We start from the raw sequence: 23855 nt of genomic DNA, 5'->3' as shown, positions 1-23855 counted from the left end.
ACAGAGATGACACAGGACTGGTTACATATTGATCCCTGTTGAAAAGAATGGTGCGTCGGGCTCATTATATTATTCTGTTTATGGGGCGCCTGGGTGGCGCAGTCGGTTGAGCGTCCGACTTCAGCCAGGTCACGATCTCGCGGTCCGTGAGTTCGAGCCCCGCGTCGGGCTCTGGGCTGATGGCTCGGAGCCTGGAGCCTGTTTCCGATTCTGTGTCTCCCTCTCTCTCTGCCCCTCCCCCGTTCATGCTCTGTCTCTCTCCGTCCCAAAAATAAATAAACGTTGAAAAAAAAAAAAAATTTATTCTGTTTGTGTGTGTTTGAAATTTCCCAGCATAAGGAAGCTTTCTAAAAGCATATAGTCAATGCATTCCAGAATTTTTAAAGAATAGTTTTCTGAACACGGTTCTCTTTATGAGAAGAGTAGATTAATGAACTAATACCCTCAGCCTTCCCCACCCCTGTCTCTCTCACTCCCCGTTCCTCTCTCTCTCTCTCTCTCTCTCTCTCTCTCGTCCAGGAGTCAGCAGCCAAGGTTAGCAGCTGCATACTGACATACTGATTCCCCTCTGTCTTTCCTCCAAAACATTTGTTAAAATACTGGCACAAAGGAAAAATAATTATTGGTCAACAAAAACGTCACAGAAACCTTCCAAATCCATCCCATCCTGCACAATTTGCTCTAAACGTTAGAAGTTTGACAACTTGGCCATTTGTCCAGTGGGCTTTGCCTGGTCCCCTCTGACCACACTGGTCATCTCCGCCCTGGTCCTCACGGTAGAGACGGGGTTAACACCCAGCTCTTCTCTGGACATCTGTGCTATCCTGATACCCGTAAAGCTGAGTTGGCATTGTTATTATTTGGGAAAGCCTCCCCTTCCCGGCTCGGTTTCCCCATCTATAAGAGAAGTGGAAAGATGAGACGCTCACTAAGGTCCTCCCAGCACCAGGACGTGAGATGCTCAGCACTGACCTTGGGGCAGGGACAGCGGCGTTACCGGGCTGGGGTCCGTTCTGGGAGGCAGAGAGGGCTCAGGTCTCCCACTCCAGCCACGACCAAACCTTCCCACCCGGCCCTCCCGTCTGGGTCTCCCCGTTCCCCCCGTCTGCAGCCAACCCCAGGAGTAGCCGAACATCCCCAAGTGGGAGCCTCCCAGTTGAGATGAGCAGCTGTCCCAGTTAGCCCGGTCTGAGGGGTTCCCACAATACCGGGCTTTTCGGTACTAAGCCTGGGATAGTCCCTGTCGACCTGATCAGGCCGGTCGCCCTGCTCCCAGGCAAGCTGGCTGCATATATTGTTAGCAGAGAGGGGTATCGGATCGGAAGCAAGTTAAAGCTGTGTCGTGATTACCCAGTTTGGGGAGATGAGGGGAGCAGAGGCTGTTTGTGAACTGCAAGCCTCGCGATTAAAAGACAGCAAAACACCAGGCCTGTGCTGATCAGGGAGACCCAACCGCAAGAACATCTGCGTTCCTGGCATCACTGAACTTGGCCTCGCTTAGGAAAGGCAGGAAAGGCAGAAGAGCCTGTTTGAAGAGTCCCGCCTTCTCCGAGTCCACCAGCCAATGAGAAACAGAGCCCGCTCTGCCTGCGGAACAAGGAAAGTGACTTAACCAGGGAGCGGCTGGGGCAAGGCCCAGGGGGGACCTGGGAGGTCAGTCGATGGTGCCTTCACCCCACCGGCCTTCCAGAGGCCATAGTCCGAGGCCACGTCCGCCCCGAGGGCACCTGCCAGGACCTGACAGGCTCGGGCCCAGCCGCGGCACGAGAAGGTGGTGGGGACCTCCCCGCTTCTGAGACGGCCTGCATCTGAGCGGGTTCTGTGACAGTGTAGACGTGCGTCACGAAGTAAAGAGCAGGTAATGCAGACAGTTCCCCTCCCCTTGCTCATCACCCCTTTGCTTCCCCTGGAAAACGGGGAAAGTGTGAGCGGCGGAACGCTCAAGCCTCTCTGATTAGGTGGTGCCCGGTCAGAATATATGACCAGCAGGGGCGTCTGGTGGCTCAGTCTGTTGAGCGTCCGACTCTTGGTTTCGGCTCAGGCCATGATCTCACGGTTCGTGGGTTCAAGCCCTCTGTTGGGCTTAGGGCTGACAGTGCGGAGCCTGCTTGGGATTCTCTCTCTCTCTCTTTGCCCCTCCCCTGCTCCATCTCAAAAATAAATAAGCTTAAATAGATAGAGAGATATATATCTTTCCAAATAATAATGACTGAAGCACCAAACTTATGAATTGCTTATCTTTATTTCACCCCTGTAGTAACACTGCCTTCTCCCCGCTGTGGTCCAAACTCGGGCCGAACTCTAACCTGGCCAAGCCTACAGGGGTGAGCCAGGCAACCGCCCGGCTGTGGGGCTGGGGAAACCTGAACCAGGATCCCGAGGGAGGGGTGGGTGTGAACTCGGGTCGTTCTGTGCCAAAACAAATCCTAAAACACAAGCACTAGAACCCGTCAGGTGTCAGTGTGCCTGTAGCCCGAGATCATGATGAAAACTGGAAAACACTTTTTTTAAATTGTTTTAACATGTATTTATTTTTGAGAGGCAGAGAGAGACAGAGCATGAACGGGGGAGGGGTAGAGAGAGAGGGAGACACAGAATCTGAAACAGGCTCCAGGTTCTGAGCTGTCAGCACAGAGCCGGACGCGGGGCTTGAACCCACGGACCGTGAGATCCTGACCTGAGCTGAAGTCACACGCTCAACCGACTGGGCCACCCAGGGGCCCCCAAACCAGAAAACATTTTGAGTGGAATCATGAACGGGGCAAACCACGTGGAGTGCACGCGCAGCCGTGCTTACCGGGAAATTGGTGGCCTTCTGTGCGGAAAGGAAGGACGGGGAAGCCATGCGCTCGTGGTGACGACGGGTGACCACGCTTGCCTGGTGTGCACTGAGAAACGGACGCGATTTCCCAATCGCTGTGTCGCACCCCTGAATCTAACATGACGTCATACATCAACTCTAGTAAAAAAAAAAAAAAAGATAAAAATTTTTTTTTTTTTTCAACGTTTATTTATTTTTGGGACAGAGAGACACAGAGCATGAACGGGGGAGGGGCAGAGAGAGAGGGAGACACAGAATTGGAAACAGGCTCCAGGCTCTGAGCCATCCGCCCAGAGCCTGACGCGGGGCTCGAACTCACGGACCGCGAGATCGTGACCTGGCTGAAGTCAGACGCTTAACTGACTGCGCCACCCAGGCGCCCCAAAAGATAAAAATTTTAAAAAAGCAGCAAACTCAGGTCCATCTCAAAGAGTTACAAAAGAAACCGTGAAATAAATCCAAAGAGCGTAGAAGGCAGGAATAAAAATAAGAACACCAATTGGTGAACTGAGAAACAAACAGAAGCAGCAAAACCTACAGTTGGTTTCTGGAAAAGACAGGTACCTTCTAGAGAGCGGGCAGAGGAGGAGTTCTGACAGCTACGGATATCCTGCGGGCAGCTCGGAGCTGAGGCTCTCACCAGCGGCGTGTCCCTGGGGGGCTTGAGCGACCTGCCTACGTCTGCTTCTTTGCCTCAAAGTCAAGAAATACAACGTTGGGGCGCCTGCGGGGCGGGGGGTGGGGGGTCAGTTGGTTAAGCGTCCGACCTCGGCTCAGGTCATGATCTCACAGTTCGTGAGTTGGAGCCCCGTGTCAGGCTCTGTGCTGACAGATTCTGTGTCTCCGTTTCTCTCTGCCCCTCCCCTGCTCATGCTCTGTCTTTTAAAAAATATAAAAAAAGAGCTGTAAAAAAATTATCTAATTAAATGGTTAAGATAGTAAATTAAAGAAAGAAAGAAAGAAAGAAAGAAAGAAAGAAAGAAAGACAATGTCTACGCCATCAGCTAATATGAGAATCTAATGTGGCAATTGTGCACGATGTGTCCAGCAGGTAATAGAAACCGAGTGCCTCATAGTGGCTATTGTCACGGTGCTGATGGGGGTTGTGAATGTTCTGTCAGAGCTTTGGAAGGCTGCGGGGGGGGGGGGGGGGGGCACGGGGGGAGGGGGGACTAATCCCCTTCTGGGAAGGGTCAGGGAGGACTGCCTTCCAGGCTAAGCACTGGAGAAGGAGGCCTGGGAAGCGGTAGACAATCCAGGCTGGGAGCCTAGTGAGCTTGGAGGCCTGAGGCTCGGCCTTTCCCCGTGAAACATGGCCGGAGGGGCGATGGGCCTCCCAGAGCCCCGCATCCCGAATCCCTTGGGCCAGCTGCCAAGCAGCGGGCTGACATTTGAGGCCAAGGTGGAGAATACAAAAGGGCCGGGCTGTGGGCTTCGGGCTCCTGCATTATGCAGCAGGGGTAAATAATGGATAACTTGGAACGGGGTTTTTTTTTGTAACCATTTCGTTCCTGATTTTTGCCCAGGGTGTGGAAGACACAATGACCTGGACTCAGCCTGTCTCTAGAGTGAAGAGAACGATTGAATGCTGATGCTCGCCCCAGGCTGACACGTTTCCTGGAGCTGGAAACAAGGGAGCAAGTCTGCAGCAGACGAAGTCAGCTTGTCTCCGAAGAAAGGAGTTCCCGCGGGGCTCTGCGCACTTTCCCAGAGGCCTCAGTCTACCCGACAGGCGACACACACGCGACATTTTCCCAGGTAAAGAGAACGGATGTGTCTGGAGCTGGATGCCTCTAGTCTGTAAGCTCGTGGGCCCTGCCTCTGGGGAGAAGGCGACGCGACCCAGAGTATCCTCTGCCCAAGTCCGTGGGCCCCACCACCCCACGGGAGGGCCTCAGTGGGGCCCCTCTCACGGGGAGGCTGAGCGGGGTGAAGTGTCGTCCTCCCCTGAGGAAATGGGTCTAGACCTAGGTTAGAAGAAGGGAAGCTCTAATCCCTAAAAACGAGGGATGGGGCCCCGAGAGGCCATAATCAAAGACTTCAGGGTCGCAGAAAGAGCTGGCATTGGAATATGTCACCGACAGAATAGCCTATGAACTCGGGCTCCTGCAAATATAGTCATGAGGCAACCGCCCCATGATCCCGCAATTGCGGGTTTATGATCACACGGAAATCGGTCCACAGATGTTCACAGCAGCTCTACGTGTAACTGGCAAAACCTGGAAACAACCGGAGCCCTTGAAAGGGTTCACGGTAAACACGCTGTGGCACGTCCATGCCAGGGAACGCCAGTCAGCGACAAAGAAACACCGTATTGATTCACCCAACGACCTGGTTCGTAAAGAACTGCGCTCGGTATGAACAGCCAATCCCCAAAGGCCTACGTGCTGTTTGAGTTCATTTACAGCACGCTTTTGTGAAGACAAGAGTATGGAGATGGAGTACAGGTGAGTGGTGTGCCGGGAGGTGACTGGGAGCAGAATGGTGGCAGGGAGGGACCTGCAGTTACAGAGAACAGCCAGAGGGACCCTGCGATGTCGGAACTGTCCACGGTCTGCTGTGATGGTGGACCCACACACCTGCGCAGGTGACAAAAGCGCATAAAACAGGGGCTCCTGGGTGGCTCAGTTGGTTGAGCGTCCGACTTTGGCTTAGGTCATGATCTCGCGGTCTGTACGTTCGGGCCCCACGTCAGGCTTTGTGCGGACAGCTCCGAGCCTGAAGCCTGCTTCGGGTTCTGTGTCTCCCTCTCTCTCCGCCCCTCCCCTGCTCACGCTCTGTCTCCCTCTCTCAAAAATAAACAAACATTTTTTTAAAAGTGCATAAAACTAAGTGAACACCCACACAAGTGGGTGCAAATAAAACTGGGGAGGTCTGAGCGAGACGGGTGGATTGTATGGGTGTCCACATACTGAGAGTCATGTTATACTAGCGTTTGCCAAGATGTGACATCGGAGAAAAGTGGATAAAAGGCACACTGGGTGTCTCTGGCTTGCTTCTTACCCCTGCCCGGGAGTCTACAATTATCTAGAAATAAAAGCTTTAGCTTAAAGAAATAGTTATGGGATATTGCTCGGTGCAAAGGACAAACCACAAAACCCAGTGTGTATTATGATCCGTACACTTTAAGCCCTCAAAATGGACACCCATCTACTAAAGCCAACCCCCCCCCATGACCATGCAATCCCCCTCCTAAAAGCATTCCCGAGAGAAATGCAGGCATGTGACCACCAGAAAATACGTACAAGGTTAATAACGGCTTTATTCACGGTAGCCAACGGTTGGAAACAATCCAGATGCCCATCAATAGTAGAACTAATCGACTGTTATGTTCACCCAACGGAATCCTTAACTAAAAAGCGCGATCCAGAGCCTTACACATGGAGGAGTGTCCCTGATAGGATGATAAACAAAAGGAGCCAGACACAAAGACCACAGACTGTGGGGTTCATTTATACGAAGTTCGAGAACAAGCAAAACCATTCTGTAGCGACAACAACCGTTACCCAAGGAAGCAGAAGGACTGCCTGCGGAGGGGGCCCCCGGGGCCTCGGGGCGCGGGCAATGTGCCGCGTCCTCATCAGGGTGTATATATGTGTGAAATGAATCAAACCACACGCTTAGGACCTGTGCACTCTGCCATGTGTGTTATACCTCGATATACTTTTTTAAACAAGAGAAGAAACACGCACGCCTAGATTAGAGCGCAGAAAGCGACGCGGAGCGGAGGGGGCACCTGGAGGGACCCGCATCTCCCCCGTCCTGGCTCTCCGTCTCTATCTGCGGCATGACAGCCGATTCCGGGTGAAGCTCCAAAGGGCACAGAGGGCCCCGGGGGTGGGTGGGAGGGGCTACTCCATTCCAGCAAGGGGGTAGCTGGGGGAGGCCTCTGCCCAAGGGAGGAGGGGATGGCGGGGGTGCTTCAGAATAGAAAGCTGCAGCCGGGCCCCTCGGGGGCCCAGCCTGCTCCCGGGACACCTGCTGACCCCAAGTGTGAGCTCTGTGGCAGCACTGGCCGCTACCATGTACATTGGGAGCGTGGTGGAGGAGAAAGGGGACCCCAGGAAGAGGGAAGAAAGAAAGAAAGGAGCTCAGAGGAGAGAAGAAAGAGGAGAAACAGACACGACCACAGCCAGCGGCCCCAGAGCACTGCCTTGTGACCCACGCCTGCCAGGCAGCTGGAGGTGGCGGGCTGTCGCCACCCATATTCTCGTTTGCAAATGAGGAAGCTGAGCACAGGGTTTGTCACTTGGCCCGGGACTTCACACGAGTAAGTGACAGCTGCGTTGGAGCCCAGGCAGCCAGAGCGCGTGCTGGAGAGCACGGGGAGGAGGAGAGAGCAAAGCAGAACGGGGCTCCAGAGGGGTGGTCAAGGGAGAGGGGGAAGGACACTCAGTCTTCTGTCCAACAGGTGTTTCCTGAGCACCTCCTACCTGCGGGCACTCCAGGACAGCGCCCCGGTGTATAATCAGGGTGGCTCCACGGGCAGTGACCCCTGCTGTCACCCAGGCCCGGTGCTTGGTTCTAAGGGTCTCCACGTTTTATTCCCCAAGTTTTCTCTCCAGTCCTGAGTACAAAAATGAAGCGGTCACCCCCAATCCCTCCTCCCCTTCCCAGGATGACGGTCCAGAGGCTGCACCGGCAGGTCAGAAGAAAGAGGGACGGGGGCCCTGGCCAAAGCAGAGAAGCCGAGCGTCTGCTGCTATCACGGGGAGGGTTGGGGAAAGGGCACGGATTGTCCTTTAAAGCTGGAGAGGCATAACTCAATTCTTTTTACAATTTCATTACTGGAAAAATCTATCGGCCCCAGGAGCATTCTGCTCACAAAATTGAACAAAAAACAAAAGGGCATTCGCTGTGTCTTCCCTGAGCTCCGAGTTGAGCTGGATACCCATAAATCACTGTCAAGGAGAGAAGTCCCCACCCGCCCAGGTTCCCCCAGCGCAGGAGGCAGCAGAAGCCACAGGAAAGCAGTGTACCCTCCCCACAATGGTGTGAGGGAGGGATCGGCGCCCCCCTTTAGAGTCGAGACACTGTAACTTGTCCGGGGTCACGCAGTGACCGTGTCCCCCTCTCAATATATTCATGCTACGACACATTTTGATCTCCCAAAGGAGCTGTGCTGCTACGTTTTTGCTCCTGGCCGACGGGGGAGCCCTGCGCCCGGAGGAGCAGCCCCCCAACCTTTAGACATCACCGAAGCAGAACCTTCTCCCACATCCTTCCAGATCCCGGCCGGGTTTGGGAAGCATTCACAGTCCCTCCCGGACGCCACAAGGCCAGAGTTTCCGTCTGTTTTGTTTGCCACAAAGACCCTGTATCCAGACAGCACCTGACACACAGCGACACTCAATAATTTTTAATGAGATAAACTATTCAGGGGATGTTAGCTCCGGAGAAGTGTCCATGACTGTTCCTGCCTCCGCCCGGCTGACCGGCTGACCTGCCCCGTTCCCCAGGCGAGGACGACGTCGTCCGGGGAGCTGGGGCATCACTGGTCCTGACCCAATACCCAGGGCAGCTCCTCTGTGGCTCCTGAATCGTGCCTCCCCCCCCAGACTCTGACAAGTTCACGGGTCCCCTCTGGAGCGCTTCAGAGCACCGCCTAACACCTTACTCAGTCCCTGTGCAGTTCCCTCACAGGCCCCTTCTCGGAATAACTGTAGGATCGCGGGGAGGCGGGGGGGACACAGAGCCTTGGGGGCTGGAGTGGGGGCGAGACTCAGGAGGCCTGAAGGCCCTCAGGAAACGCAGACAAGCAGACACATCCTGGCTTCTCCGTTCAGAGTTGCCCACACCAGCCGGTTTCCTTCTCTCCCTGTGCCGCGTCTTCCCTATAAACTGCGTGAAGATCCACAGAGGGTCTTTTTTTTCCCTCTCTTCCCAAAACTCTGTTGTGCCTTATGTAATCCCTTCAACAGCCCAGGGAGATAGGGGAGAGGGGACCAGGGTGAGGAAGCTGGGTCAAGCTGCAGGCAAGCGGCCAAGAGTTGGCCGTTGAGGCCAGGTAGAGCCCTGCTTCCGACCCGCTGCCTGAGGTCTGTGCTGACTCGCTGCCTGAGGTCTGTGGGGGCCCCGCTGCCTGAGGTCTGTGCTGACTCGCTGCCTGAGGTCTGTGCAGGCCCCGCTGCCTGAGGTCTGTGCTGACTCATTGCCTGATGTCTGTGCGGGCCCCGCTACCTGAAGTCTGTGCAGGCCCCGCTGCCTGAGGTCTATGCAGACTCACTGCCTGCGGTCTGTGCGGGCCCCGCCGCCTGAGGTCTGTGCTGACTCGCTGCCTGATGTCTGTGCAGGCCCCGCTGCCTGAGGTCTGTGCAGGCCCCGCTGCCTGAGGTCTGTGCACACTCACTGCCTGAAGTCTGTGCGGGCCCCGCTGTCTAAGGTCTGTGCAGCCCCATACCCTGTAATGAGAGGCTCCTCGTGTGCCTGCTCGGGGCAGAGGAGGCTCCAGATGACCTCTCTTCTGATGAGGCCTGGGCCCCGCACCTCAAAGCAGCCCGTAGCCCCGAGGCCCCAGCCTCTGCCCACAGGGACTCGACAGGAGGCCGCCTCTCCGGGCCTCTCATTTTGTGCTCGTTTTTCAAAACAGCCTTCTGTCTGGCATCTGATTTCTAATCAGGCGTTCGTCTCTTGTGCTCTCAAGGGGCTGTGGCTGGGAGGGAGTGGGGGCCCAGGCCTCCTGCCCTCTCTGCTGGAAGGAGGCACATGGGAGCCTCACAGTTCCTTCTGGCGGAGAGGCAGGTCGGAGGGAAAGCGCAGGGAGGGAAGAGAGAGACCCGGGCCTCAAATGACCCACCTCGCAGCCGGAGCCCGTGTGCATCCCCATCGCAGGCCCAAACTGACTGCCAGCCGCCAAGGGTAGCTGAGCTAATCAGCCAGCCAGACACCATCTCCCTCTCTCTCTGTCTCTGTCTCTGTCTCTCTCTCTCTCTCTCACACACACACACACACACACACACCCCGAACAGGAAAACAAGACTGACAGCGTGGTCCATCCACTCCCTCCACTTCAGCATCTGTGGCTCCTACTGAAATGCCCACTCGGTGCCCACGGGCTGGGCCGGGGGGGGGGGGGCGCCGGTCCCGCCACCGGTGAAATCAAAGCCGGCGAAGGGATTATGCAGCAACCTGGCCGAGAGACCCTTTCTCAGGAGGGAGGACATCTGTTTCCAAGATAACCAAGCCAACTCCCAAGGCATGATATATTTATGTTCTGTACCTCCAGCCACCTGCTCAGCCTCCAAAACAAACTCCAGGTTCCAGCCACGGAGGAAAAGTGACAGTTAAGTGGGAAAATTGCAAATGGGTCATTCTAGGAGCTGGAAAACGTGATGATGGTTCCAGCAGGGGCAGGAGCTCACGGCAGGGGAGATGGCGGGGGGGGGGGGGGGGGGGGGGGGGGGGGGGGGGTAGTTTCCTGAGCACTCCTTACAGCCTGCGGAGAAAGGCAGTCCCACCCCTTCCCTCCGGAAAGTCTGAGCCTGGGCCTCAGGGCACCCTGGGAGCCGGCCTTTGTGACAGGAGCCAGGGTAGAGCTCCCTGTGTCCTGCAGTAGAAGAACCTAGAACCAGGCAGGCAGCCTGAGGCGCGGGGGAGGGGCTGTGCCCCTGGTCCCTCTCGCCTTGGGTACCGCCCTGTCTCTACAAACTGGATGTCAGCCGAGGCCTTGGGGACTCATGGGCAAGCCAGCTCAGAGGTCAACCACCTTTACGGCTGTTTGAAAGGGGGATGGTGAGGCAGGGGGGGAGCGGCGTGGAGATCCACTTGGACCCCCCACAGCGGCTGTGAAGATTATTTGAAAGACATTTGAGATTCAACAGGTACAGACAGAAGCCTTTGCAGAGCTCTCCTCTGGGCCCGAGACTGTCATAAATCCCCTCCCCGGGGGAGGAAGAGGCCGGAGAAGATCCGCTGCATAAACAAACATCATCACCAGGGTCTTATCTCCTATTTTGTTCCCCTAAAGGCCCAATGGTCTTTCCTAAAAAAAAAAAAAAAAAAAAAAAAAAAGAGGCTCTGTCCCTCCCGTGAAGTCTAGAAACCCCTCGTTACTGAGCCCCTTCCCCTTTGCTCTTGTTGATCCGTCCGCTGTCAGTTACATTCACGGGCCCCAACCACGGAACCCGGATCCGTGGAGGAAAAGGTTTTCCTCCCCACGGTTTGATGTGCTGCTCTGAGAGCCGTCTCCAAGAAAGCCCTGGACGTAATTCCTCGGCACAAGCAGACAAGGGCTTATCAAATGCGCAGGGGCAGTGGGCCCCCGTGGCCTTTCCAGGGAAGAGAAAGCAGAACAGCCACGGTCACCTTCAATTTGGAAAATAAGCAAATAAACATTTGCCACGAAGATCTCGAGGCGGGAAGGCGCGGCCCGAGCGCACCCCGCCCGCGGGGTTAGGGGCTCCCGGCCCAGATCCCGCCGCTCGGGTCTCCGCTGGGCTTCACCTGATAGCCAGCCAACCCGCCTTCTCTCGTCCTAGCCAGTGAGGCCATTCCCCGCCACCCGCCACGTGACCCACAGCCTGGCCTGACCCGCCGTGGTCTGGGGACCTGGGCTCTGAGCCTGGGAGGACTTTGCTGCACCCGTTTCCTTTCCCCCAAGAGGATCAGCCCCCGCCCCGTCACGTTCCCTGGGCCTCCTGTCCAGGCTGTCGGCTCCGGCACCCGCTTTGCCTCCACCCCCTCCTGGCTCAGGGCGCAGAGCAGGGACGGGGGGAGCCAGGAGGCAGGAAAGCCAAGGGAAAGAGGATCTTCACTGTTGCTGTGTCTTTTGTCGCACCCTCCCGGCTCTACACAGCCCGTCGGTGTGAAAGACCAGGAGGCAGGACGCTGCCTTCCCCCACCCCCCGGCCCCGATGCACCCGGTCCCCTGACACAGGCCCACACGGACACACACCCGCCCTCCAGGGAGCTCCAGTCCCCGCCCTTCCCAGTCATACCACCAGCTGTGCAGGGCACGGTCAAGGGCACTGTGGGCATTTATGTCGTGGGCCTGTATCTGTCAGCCCCCTGCAGCCCGCAGGGCCAGAGGCGTGGAGCTGAATGGTGAGGTCCTGGAGCAGGGGCAGGGCGAGAGGAGCCTTCCCAAATCCATCCAGGGCCTCCATTCATACCCGTCATTCACTTCTCACTCACTCGCTCCTTCATTCCTTAATTTGTCCATTCGTTTGTCTCACGATCGTTTCCTGAGCGTTCACGACGCCAGACCCGGGAAAACCAGGATAAGCACCAAGCAGCGGAGGCGGTGCCACCCGGGGGCTCCCGTAACGGGGTGCCCAGCAGGGGTGGTGGTCCAGGGGAGGCCAGTGCCGGGCCGGGGTGCCCAGAGACCGCGCGGTGCGGGCGGCACCCGAGCCCTGCCTTGAAGGAGGTGGTGACGGACAGGGGTCAGTGCGAGAGCATCAAACAGAATTTTACACCCAGTCGCAAGGGCACGAGCTCTCGTTCTTGTTCTTGAGGAATCTGCCGCCCTCAGCCCCTTGCAAAGTGAGGGGTGCTCCTCGCGCAGACACTCCCAGTCCCTTACTGGGCCAGACACCGTCCCTGTCCCGTGCTCCGGCCTCACGGGTGGCGAAGCCTTCCCCCAAAGGCTGTCAGCAAATAGGCGCTCTCATAACCAAGTCCACATCGTGAGATGCCCGGACTCACCTCGGGGTTTGGCAGATGACAAACGAAAGCGGGACACCCCCCCCCCCGGCCCCCCGTCGGCCACTGCGGGGGTAGAGTGTGCAAGATCAGCCCCGGCCCCCTGTGCCTCTCAGCTGGCTCCGGTTTCGTCAGCTGGAAAGTGGGATCGCCGTCACCCCCCTCCTGGGGCAGCTTGGAGGCTTAGAGGGGACCTGGATCCTGAGTGCCTCGCCCACCTGCCATGCAGTGGGCAGTGAGAAGCTGCGGAGTCCCTCACCTGCCTGACCCCGAGAGAGGCCCCTGCTGGGACAGCCTGGCGTCTGGGGGGGGGCTGGCAGCCTGGGAGGGTCCTGTTGGCCGACAGAGGTTTGCAGGATATCAGGAGGCTGGCAGTGGTTCCGGGGGCTGGGAGGGCAGGGCCAAGGAGAAGGGCCGTTGCCCCCCACCGCGGGGCTCTGCGCAGCCCCGGCGGCCCAGCGCGTCTCCCCCGCCCCGGCAAGCTGCCCTCTCTGAGTCTCACTCACCCGCCTCTGCTCTGCAAGGCCTGGCTCATTTCGAGGAGTGATTTTAATCAATTAGATGAAGTGTAAAATAACCGCTCTGCTCTGCTCGGGAAACGGGGCCGGTCGTCTTTCCGGCTTTATTGAAAAGGCATTGAGGCTGCAACTGTGCGTCCCTGGTGGGCGGGAGCAGAGGGGAGCTGCTGGGGCCGGAGAGAGCTCCCTGAGCGGGGTTCCATCGGCTCCACGGCAGCCCCACTGTCCAGCGACCCCACTGGGGAGGAGGGACCTCCAGACCGTGACGGCCCCGCCAAGTGCTCACCGCCCTTTCTGCCCCCCCGACGCCGCCCACCGCCGGAGAGGGTCCTCTACGCAGAGCCCAGATGTGCCTCCGTCACCCCTCCAGCAAAATGGGCGCGAGAGGTCACGTACTCGTGGCAGTCAACACGGCCTCGGACCACTTACTCGAAGGAGCCCAGTGCAGCTTTTCCCAGGCCTCCTCCGGGAAGGAGTCTCCTGGTCCGGTCGTGTTTTCAGCTCCTTCACCGCCCCGATCGGTCAGCAGGGGATACTAGTCATGGTAACCGTGAGCCAACGGGGCCCCGAACTGGGAGGTCCCACATTTGGTCTCAGCCTCCTCCCAGCCACGGGGTTCCGTGAGGGCCGCACCGGGAAACGCGCGGGACCACCTCCAAAACGTCCTCCGAAGTGTTGAGATTAAGAGAAGCTAAGAGGGTAAGTGTTCTCTGAGTGGGCAGAAACACGAAGCCTTTTATTCGAGGAGCGGCCAAAGGATAAAGAGATAAATGAGGATGCTTCTCGTGGCCATGGCAGCCCGTGGCAACCTGTCCCTCCCCCCGCCCCCCGTGAGCCTAGCTGACAAGGCTGAGGCCGCCTCACATCCCAGGTGGGGACCAGGGTCTGCGCAGCGGGACTGGCTCCTCTCTGGACCGGGTTCTCTGGCCACTCCCACATCTGTCTCTTAAGTCCCCAAACTTAGAAGTAGCCCTGAGGGCTGTCTCTTCTCCCCAGGGGTGGTTTCCAAAATCTGTGACCGTTAACATCATCCAGCCCCGCCAGAACCCAGGTTCTGATCCTCTCATTTCAGCCCCGCAGGAACAGATTTATCCCCACATCACCCGCTGGCACGTGTGGATTGTATAGTGTGAGCCTAAGCCATCAGATCATGATGGTGACACTGCTAAAATTTACTGAGCACATACTAAGTGCTGGTGCCTGTTCTAAGTGTATTAACAAGCACCCTTCCCGTCACGCATGGTTGGAGTGAGAAACAATCGCTACTGAGAAATGAGGCAACTAGAGATCAGAGTGCTGACCGCACACAGTCGGTGAGGGATGGGGCCACAGGCGGACACAGACGCAGACTCTGTTGTAACACTGTTACCTCTCTCTAAGGGGGGAGAAATCCATTGGAATATGTTCTCCAGGCTCCATTTAAAAAATGCAGAAAAATGGGGCGCCTGGGTGGCGCAGTCGGTTGAGCGTCCGACTTCAGCCAGGTCACGATCTCGCGGTCTGGGAGTTCGAGCCCCGCGTCGGGCTCTGGGCTGATGGCTCGGAGCCTGGAGCCTGTTTCCGATTCTGTGTCTCCCTCTCTCTCTGCCCCTCGCCCGTTCATGCTCTGTCTCTCTCTGTCCCAAAAATAAATAAAAAACGTTGAAAAAAAATAAAATAAAATAAAAAATGCAGAAAAAGCACACACCCCGTTCAGAAAGACTTCTGTCCAAACAGCCACACACACATACACACACACTTTGGTTGTGGAGAAAATGCACTCACCGGACCCTCATTTCCTAATGCTGAGCAGCGACAGTGAGCGTTTGCCACCTCCTGGGGGTCCCGCTGTAATGTATCAGGAAACAGTGACTCAGGCCAAGGAGCATCGCTAATGTCACAGCGCTCAGAAGAGGCAAAGCTGGGACTTGAACTTCCATGGGACTTGAAGTCCAACGAGGCACTTGCCTTAGAACTAGAAATGTTCCTCTCATCCAGGCGGAACACAGGAGGGCGTGGTGGTTAGAAGCGGCCAGAGGATCAGGCTCTGCCCTTGACTGCTGGAGCTCTCTCCTCCGGCCCTTCCGGTACCATCTGCTCCGGGCCCGCGGCGCCCACCTGTCGTTCCTGTGATGAACGGGCTCCATATGCTCATTCTGCACAGGGCTCGTGCTGCAGACCTGGGGAAACTGAGACCCCAGGGGCTAAGAGACTTGCCCAAGGTCGCACGGTCGGCCCCAACAGCCCGAGGCGTGCCACACTCCTGGGCACTCCTTGTCCTGGCCCGGCCTCTGCTCCCTCCTGGTGGAGGCCACCCCAGCCCCCCCCCCCCCCCCCGCCGGAGGCAGGCCTGGCAGATGCGCCTCTTTTCTGCTATTTCTTCTCCCAACTCTGTGCCCTCTGGTTCCCCCGGGAACAGGCTGACATTCACCGTGATTAGCTCGCTTCCCCCTCTACCCGCAGCCAAGAGCTAATTGTCCTGATCTTCTTCCAAGAACGGTCTCTCTGAATAGCCTTCGCAGGCACAATTAGGCAGGTTCGGCCTGGCTTTCACACTCCAGTTCTGAAAAAAATCAAATCAGCGAGGAAGCGGAGCCTCTCGGAAGTTCTCTGAGAGCTCCTTTGTGCGGGGAACAAAGCGCACACATAATTACCTGCTTAGCTGATGAGCACCGGACCCCAGGGCCCTGCTTGCAGGAGAGCTGGTCCCACTGGCTCTCGCCCCCCGGTGGCGGCTGTTCTGGGGAGCGGCCAGCTGAGTGCACCTATCTCCCGGAATGGTGTGTGTGGGGGGGGGGGGTGGTGGTGATATCCAGAGGTCCCCTCCCTGGGCAGGCCTGGCCAGCTGAAATCACAGGACATTATCACTGGAGAGCCCAGGGGCGAAATGGTTGAGTGGTGACCCCTGCAGGCTAACAAGCCCAATCCCCTCCCTCTAAAGCTGGAGCCCTGAGGTCAAACAGCAAGTTCAGGCAGAACCCCAACCTGAACCGGGTCTCCCTGCAGGTGCACCGGCTTGCGATGACCACTCAGCTAGTTTAAGACGCACGGCCATTCTGGGCGCCTGGCTGGCTCAGTTGGTTAAGCCTCCGACTTCGGCTCAGGTCATGATCTCACGGTCCGTGAGTTTGAGCCCCGCGTCGGGCTCTGTGCTGCCGGCTCGGAGCCTCGAGCCTGCTTCAGATTCTGTATCTTCCTCTCTCTCTCTGCCCCTCCCCTGCTCACACTCTGTCAATCTCTCTCTCCAAAAATAAATAAGCATTAAAAAAAGACTTTTTTTTAAATAAAAAAAGACGCACGGCCATTTTTACCAGAAAAAAAGGAGGGGCTTCCAACCGAAGACAATGATTTTTCCCCACCAGTCTGATGCACGGAACATGAATCAAATTGTGGGCGGGCCAAGGAAGCGATTGCCAGTCGCTTCTCTGGGGACGTAGAGGGATCCTTCATCTCTAAGCAGAGACACCGAGGCCCAGAAGGAACCGGTCCAACCCACGTAGCCAATAAATGGCAGAGCTGAGACTCCTCATACATCCCCTCATTCCCGGGCCAGCACTCACGACCGACATCGCTGAGCCCCAGCCCCCCAGTCTGTATCTGCAGTCCTGGCGAGATGGCACGTGCCCGGGTGCACAGGGCTCAGGGGGAAGGAGACCGATTCCAGTGGGGCTCCCTCCCTTGGAGTGGCCTCGCTCCCAAGCTGCTAGGCCCTACGAAGTTGTTGGCTGAGCCCAGGACTCTGAAAGGGCAGCTCCACACTGCAATCTGTAATCTGGCTCCCCCTCTCTGAGCTCTGCGCCCCTGGGCGAGACCCTGCCCTCTGGGTTTCTCCGTCCCTCCTCTGTAAAATGAAGATGCTACCTACCTCCCGGGGCCGGGAAAGTGCCTGGTCCAGGCTGCCATGTGACGCGTGTGCAGTGAAGGTCATGCCCAAGTGTGTTTGGGGAATGTCCCATTCGACACCAATAAAGCAGCCAACAAAGGCTCTGAGCAGTCCCGCAGGAAGGAAGCCTATTAAACTGTTTCAACCGCTGTGATCCCTCAACCTCGATCCTCTGGAGCTGGCTCGTTTTGGCGGCACTATTAAGATCCTGCTTTTGGGGCACCTGGGTGGCGCAGTTGGTTAAGCGTCCGACTTCAGCCAGGTCACGATCTCGCGGTCCGTGAGTTCGAGCCCCGCGTCAGGCTCTGGGCTGATGGCCCGGAGCCTGGAGCCTGTTTCCGATTCTGTGTCTCCCTCTCTCTCTGCCCCTCCCCCGTTCATGCTCTGTCTCTCTCTGTCCCAAAAATAAATAAACGTTGAAAAAAAAAAAAAAAAAAGATCCTGCTTTGGACGTCACCGGTGTCCTGCCCCTCAGTGGGGTCCTCATGGAAAGACCTGAGTCTGACGTCAGCATCACCAGCCGAGAGAGGCTGGTGGCGTTGTGTGTGGAACCGAATGGGAGGAGAGGCCCAGGGGTGGGCTAGACCCAGGAGAAGACACTAAGCCAACACTGCCAGCCAAAGGGACTGGTCATTGGAAGAAACGAGGAATTCGGCGGGTACCCCCAGTGCTGAAGGGCAGGGATCAGTGGAGAGTGAGGCGTGGAAGGAGCCCTCGGGGGCCTGAGGGAGAGACGCCCAGAGCTCCCTCCTGTCTCGGCACCAGAGCACATGGGGACCACTACTCACAGCCCCTTGAACACTCGGGCTGAACCAAGGACATCTCCGCTCACGAGGGGCATGGTTCCTGTCCTATTTGGGGCCACAGACCCCTTTGAAAATGTCACCCATTGCCCACCTCACCTCTTAGGACCAGATGTAAATAAAAATGAGGGCCAGATGTGGTGCCCATTTGAAACTGACATCCATCCCTCAGCCCGGGAGGGTGATGCAAACGACGCATCGTTGGCCGCATCCACGAGGCGGTCCCATCCAAAGGGCTAACACGCCCCCACCAGGCCCCCCGGGCCACAGCTCTCCCTGGGTCACCGTTGTCGCTACCGGCTGGTTCTCCAGAGGTGCAGGCGCTGGGGAGGGGGCTCTGCCGGGCCCACCGGGGTTGGGTCAGGGTGGCTTCAGCTCGGTCACAGCTGACTGACCCGCATCCCGACCCCACGCGCCTGGTGGGGGGAGGCCACTTCTCCCAAGCACCCAGTTGGTCCACGGCTGGGAGCAGCCAGGCCTGGCTCCGGGCGGAGCCTCAGCCCTAACCCCAGAGTCAGACACCAAGCTCCTCATTATTCGAGTCTAAATTAGCATAATGAGTTCAAGAGGCCCTATTACTCCAGACACAGAAAATGGAATTAGTGAGCAAAGACCACTGCAATTGTGTGCTAATCTCATCCTCTGGCTGAGGCCGGTTAAGGGAGGGAGGGCGCCAGATCCCGGGGCTGAGTCTGAGCCCATCGCTTGCATCGCGGTCCGGGTGACCCGCAGGGAGAGGACGGTGCGGGCCTGGGGAGGAGGCCCGCACAGTCCGCCACCCAGAGAGAGGCAGATGTGGCGGCGGTCAGAAAGACACAGCTGGGACCCCTTCGCTCTCCCACATCCCCCAAAGACAGGCAGCCCAGGTGGTGGAAACCGTGCAGTTGCGACGACGTTCAGGTTCACGGGTTCAAACCCCGGCTCGGCCACTTACAAGCTATGTCACCTCGAACCAGAGAGGTGGCCGGCAAAAGTTCATGAAGCCCTTTTCGGAGACGGACGGTGCTGCCTGCCTTCTGTGCATCGCCCACTTACAGCCTCCGTAAAATGCAGACAATCCCCCCCATCTCAGGGGACTGTGGCGAGGATTAAACATGCTAACATTCACGAGAACCACCAGCCGGGTAACTGACAGAAGGCCACAGGCAACAATGTCCTTTACAGAAATGCATCCATTCTTTCATTCATGCCCTTGTCACTCACTCACTCACTCACTCACTCACGCACTCTTGTATTTAAAATAAAAAGGCGAGGGGCGCCTGGGTGGCTCCGTCGGTTGAGCGTCCGACTTCGGCTCAGGTCACGATCTCGCGGTCCGTGAGTTCAAGCCCCGCGTCGGGCTCTGGGCTGACGGCTCAGAGCCCGGAGCCTGCTTCGGATTCTGTGTCTCCCTCTCTCTCTGCCCCTCCCTCTCTCCCTCTCTCTCAAAAATACAAAAAATAAAAAATAAACTTAAAATAAAATAAAAAGGTGAGCTCCAGACCCTTAGACTCCAGCAATGAACCCTATCACACTACCTCCCCACATCAAGCCCGCATCCAGGTTTGCAGAGTCAGGAGGAAAACTGGGCCATGAGCCCCCTTTACCGGGATTACTCAGAATTCTCCAGATGGAAACAACACGAATGCCAGGGAGCAGTCGAATGAACAAACTGCGGTGCGTTCGTACAACAGAACACTCTCTACAACAGCAGAGAGGTCGGGCTGTCGCTGCACAACACCGTGGACGAGTCCACGGGCGTGACGCTGAGCCCAAGGGGCCGGATTTCCCGTGATCCCATTTATACCCGGTAGCAACCCAAGCAAGACCACCTCAGGCGACACAGCGGGGACACGGCCAGCTCCCCGGGGAGGGCCAGAGAGCCAGGAGGGGCTTCCTCGAGCTGTCACGGTTTCCTTCCTGATCTGGGAACTGAGCCCCAAGTGTGTTCACTTTGTGGAAAGGCGTCAAGCTGTGCTCTCGCAACATGTGCTTTTTCTGTTTTATGAAATCTGGTTAAAAACATGTTCGCCAGACATCCCAGGGAGGCGTCCTGTAGACAGTGGCCCGGGTCACGGGGAGGAGAGGAGGGAGGGCTGAGCCCTGGGGCGTGCCAGTGTTCCAAGGTCGGGAAGGGAAGAGGACCCAGCAGAGAAGACAGAGAAGGGCGGGGGGGGGGGGGGGGGGGTGCCCGTGATGCTGGGGGGCATCCAGAGGCCATGACGGCTTCCAGGAGCACGTGCTGCGAGGACCAGAGAAAATGGAGACAGAGGACCCACCTTTGGGTCTGACCACATGAAGGTCACTTGGTAAGAGCATCTTGGAGGCGAAGAAGGGACAAAAGCAGACTGCACCAGGCTGCCGGGAAAAGGGAGGTGAAGAGGGCAGACGATGAATCCTACCTTTCCAGACTCAGCTTAATGCTGCCTCCTCCGGGAAGCCTTCCCTCTTCCTCTCAAGGCCACTTCATGGTACAGTCACTTAAGGCTGTCCCACCCTGTGAGACGTGCACCGCCCCGAGGAGGGACTGTCCTCCGTCACCCCTGCATCCTGGCACCCGGTGGGCATTTCGGAAACCTTAGCTCCTCTCTCTCTCCCTTCTCAGATCACAGATGGACATTCTGAGACTTCCCCGAGACTTTGTTCTCCCGTAAAACGAATCCTTCCTCCCCAGCCAATTGTTGTTTTTGTGTTGCTGCGCGAAGATTATTAGTATAATGAGGAGAGTTAATATTGCATTAATCTGGTTGTTAAATTATTTGCATGATCATAGTCATTAGCTCGGTGATTGCAATGTTGTTTCCATTTCAGCTAGCTCCTCGTGCATTCCGTCAAAACCTCCAAAGATAATGGAACCCAGAACCACATTTCACAACAGACTGAATATCAGATTTATAGAATTTATGGAAATCCGGCCTGCAGTGGCCACCCTCCACAATGGGGAAAAAAAAGCAAGGGTAGCAAATACAGGCAGGTGAGCCCAGGGCAGCCCCCCGCCCCCGCCCTCCCACATGGGGTGGGGGGTGGCGGGGCGGTTCTCCAGCCCCTGACAGCGCTTTTGTTGGTACGCAGGAGACAGTTTAGCTAACCGGCTCCCATCATGACCCCCGCCATAGCCCAGGCTACAAGGCTGGCGAAAAGCCTGGGTTCATTCATCTGGCCTTTCGTCACTGGGCTTCACAATCTTTGTGCTTGAACTAAACCCGAACAGCTACGTTGCTGATGGCTGAAATCTGTCTGCCGAGAGTCTCTCGAGGCAGCTCTTACTCCTCAGCTGACCCGACTCAGAAACCTCACTGCTGTGCCAGAGCTGGAGCACAGATCAGTTTACAGGGAAGACTCCCATTAGCCAAGCTCGTTGTATAAGCTTGATGTATAAACCAGAAGCCACGTTCTTCGCTGACGATGAACACGCGAGCTGTGACAAGGACCGGACAGTTTCCTCCCAGGGATGCAGTCTCGCCTTCACCCGCTTCCCTCTCCTGCTCCCTGCAGTGGTGAGGCTGTCCCGGCCCCACAGGCCGCTGAAACCCAGGCTCCACCTCCCATCACTGCCGACAAGCCCACTGCCCATTTGCCTTTGATTTCTATTGCAACCCCTCTCCTTGGGGCTTTCGGGGGAAAATCCCAATACAGGCAGTGGATGGAGCTCACTTCAAAATGTTGCTTTTCACTGAATTCCAGAATCCAAAGCAGTCCCTTTCACATAGTCAAAGCTCGATGAGTCGTGAGGAAACAGACAGACGGATTGGCCTGGCCTTTGCACCTCCCTTCTCTCTTCGTGCAGGGAAGCACTTCCCCGGGCAGCAAACAGACCCTGGAAAGCTGACGGCCCAGCGGGCCTCATCCTGGAGGAAACACCACCGGCCCTCCCCGCCTCGGACCCCGCCGCCTAGCCTACCTCCTGTTGGCTCACAGCAGTGCCTCACTTACAAGCCTGGGAGCTATTCTCCCTCTAAGACTATGCATGTCTCTGTTCTATTATAGACGGACTTGAAATGCAGCTTTGAGAGTGGTTATATTTCCAAGGTCTAGACAGGCTCCTTGGGGTGCCTTCAGGTTCTACCCATAGACCCAGGCAGATCCTGGCCAGAACTGCCAGGTCCTTGGAGAGCACTGTGGGGTGGGGGCTTTGGAGTCTGATGACCCGGTTTAGAAGACTGCCTGTGTGACTTCGGACAGGGTGAACGACCTCTCTGCGCTGCAGCCTCCTCACCCTTAAAAGAGAATCTACGTTGCGAGACCTTTATGGCACAACTTTATACCCCTCTGGGGGCACAACAGGGTTCACGTAGTCCTGGCTCAGCGTCGCTCCCACAGCTGGGGGACTCTGGCTCCAGGAGAACCCCCTGCAACGTCCTTGAGGAAATCCTGCCTGTTGGAGAAGATGGGAAGGAAGAGGACAGGTGTCACCCAGGCCAGGCCCCACGGCTCAGGCTCAGCAGCTGCTACCGGTCAAATGAAAATCAGAGGTGTTGAGGCAGAAAGGAAACATTTTGGCCTGAAACGGGAGAGGAGGGAATCAGAAAAGGTGGAGGAACACTCCAGAACCCGACCGTATGTAGTGTGGGGTGGGAGACCCAATTCTCTGCCCCACCCTCACTCTCTAGTAAGGAAACCGCAGCCTGGAAGCAAGGGCCTGAGCTGGGGCCGCACTGGCTCAGTTTGGGCACACAAAAACACAAATTATAAAAGAAACAAACAAAGGGGAAAAAAAAAAACCCAGTACATTGGACTTCACCGAAATTAAAAAGCTTTGTTTTCAAGATCTTCTGTGGAGAAAATGAAGAGGGAAGGCACAGGCTGGAGAAAATATTTACAAATCCCATTTACAAATCTAGCAAAGGGTTTGTATCCTTGCAACATAAATAATCCTTGCAACATAAGACAAAGGATTTGAATAGACAGCCAACCACAGAAGATACATGTAGGAAAACTGAGCACATGCAAAGACGCTCAATGTCTGTCGTCAGTCATTAGTGAGATGTAAATTAAAACTCCAGGGGATACGCCGGACACCCGCTAGGATGGTTACAGTGTAAAAGACCGGCCACCCGAGGACGAGGACGTGAAGCAGGTAGAACTTTCCAGTTGCTCTCACGTGCTCGCAGGCAGGTAAAACGGGCAGTCGCTTAGAAAACAGCTTGGGAGGGCGCCTGGGTGGCGCAGTCGGTTAGGCGTCCGACTTCAGCCAGGTCACGATCTCGCGGTCCGTGAGTTCGAGCCCCGCATTGGGCTCTGGGCTGATGGCTCAGAGCCTGGAGCCTGTTTCTGATTCTGTGTCTCCCTCTCTCTCTGCCCCTCCCCCGTTCATGCTCTGTCTCTCTCTGTCCCAAAAATAAATAAACGTTGAAAAAAAAAAATTAAAATAAAAATTAAAAAAAAAAAGAAAACAGCTTGGGAATTTCTTAAGAAGTTCAACATAGGGCGCCTGGGTGGCTCAGCCATTAAGCATCTGACTTCGGCTCAGGTCATGATCTCACGTCACGGTTCATGAGTTCGAGGCCCCCGTCGGGTGAGATCAAGCCCCGCATCAGGTGAGTATGAGCCCCACTTCGGGTGAGCCCCACCTCTGTCTCTCTCTTTCTCTCCCTCTCTCCCTCTGCCCCTCGCTCGCTTACACACTCTCTCTCTGTAAAAAAAAAAAAAAAAGTTAAACGCACACCTACCCTCTCACCAGCCCTTCTGCTACTAAGTATTTACCGGAAAGGAACAAACGCGTACATCCGTGAAAGACTTCTACATGAATGTCTGTAGCAACTTTATTCATAGGAGCCAAAAAGGGGGGACAACTCAAAGGTCCATCCACAGCTGAATGGATAAAGGAGCACGGTGCCTCCACACCGGGAAATACTACACAGGGGGAAAAAGGGCTGGGCCCTGGTGGGATAAGATGAATTTCAAAATAATTGCAGGTGAAGAAGCCAGACGCAAGAGAAAATATGCTCTGAGATTCTACTCACACACAATGCTAGAAAATGCAAACTGACCGAGAGGGCAGAAGGCAGATCAGTGGTTGCCTGGGGACAGGGTGAGGCTAAGGGGGAGCCCGGGGAGCAATCACAAAGGGACAAATCACAAAGAGGAAACCAGGAGTGGTTCATGAGCTTGATCGCTGTGATGGTTTTCTGGGGGCGCACACACGTCAACACTTAATAAATAGCACACATTAAATACGCACAGCTTATTGTATGCCATTTATACTGTAATAAAGCTGGAAGAAAGGGGGG

General features: G+C 56.4%; 1 long non-coding RNA gene across 1 annotated transcript; it reads right to left on the bottom strand.

Moving 5' to 3' along the window:
* Positions 1–1103: 1103 nt before the first annotated feature.
* On the bottom strand, positions 1104–3547 carry LOC147582224 (uncharacterized). The gene is made up of 3 exons (XR_015248862.1): positions 3386–3547; positions 2798–2959; positions 1104–1587 (listed from the first exon to the last, which is right to left on the bottom strand). It is a non-coding gene; the product is annotated as an uncharacterized LOC147582224 (long non-coding RNA).
* Positions 3548–23855: the final 20308 nt, after the last annotated feature.

This window comes from Puma concolor, chromosome A3, assembly GCF_028749965.1.
Source record: "Puma concolor isolate L17-30 chromosome A3, mPumCon1.1.hap2, whole genome shotgun sequence".
Classification (NCBI taxonomy): Eukaryota; Metazoa; Chordata; class Mammalia; order Carnivora; family Felidae; genus Puma; species Puma concolor.
This window is presented reverse-complemented; position numbering and strand designations above follow the sequence as displayed.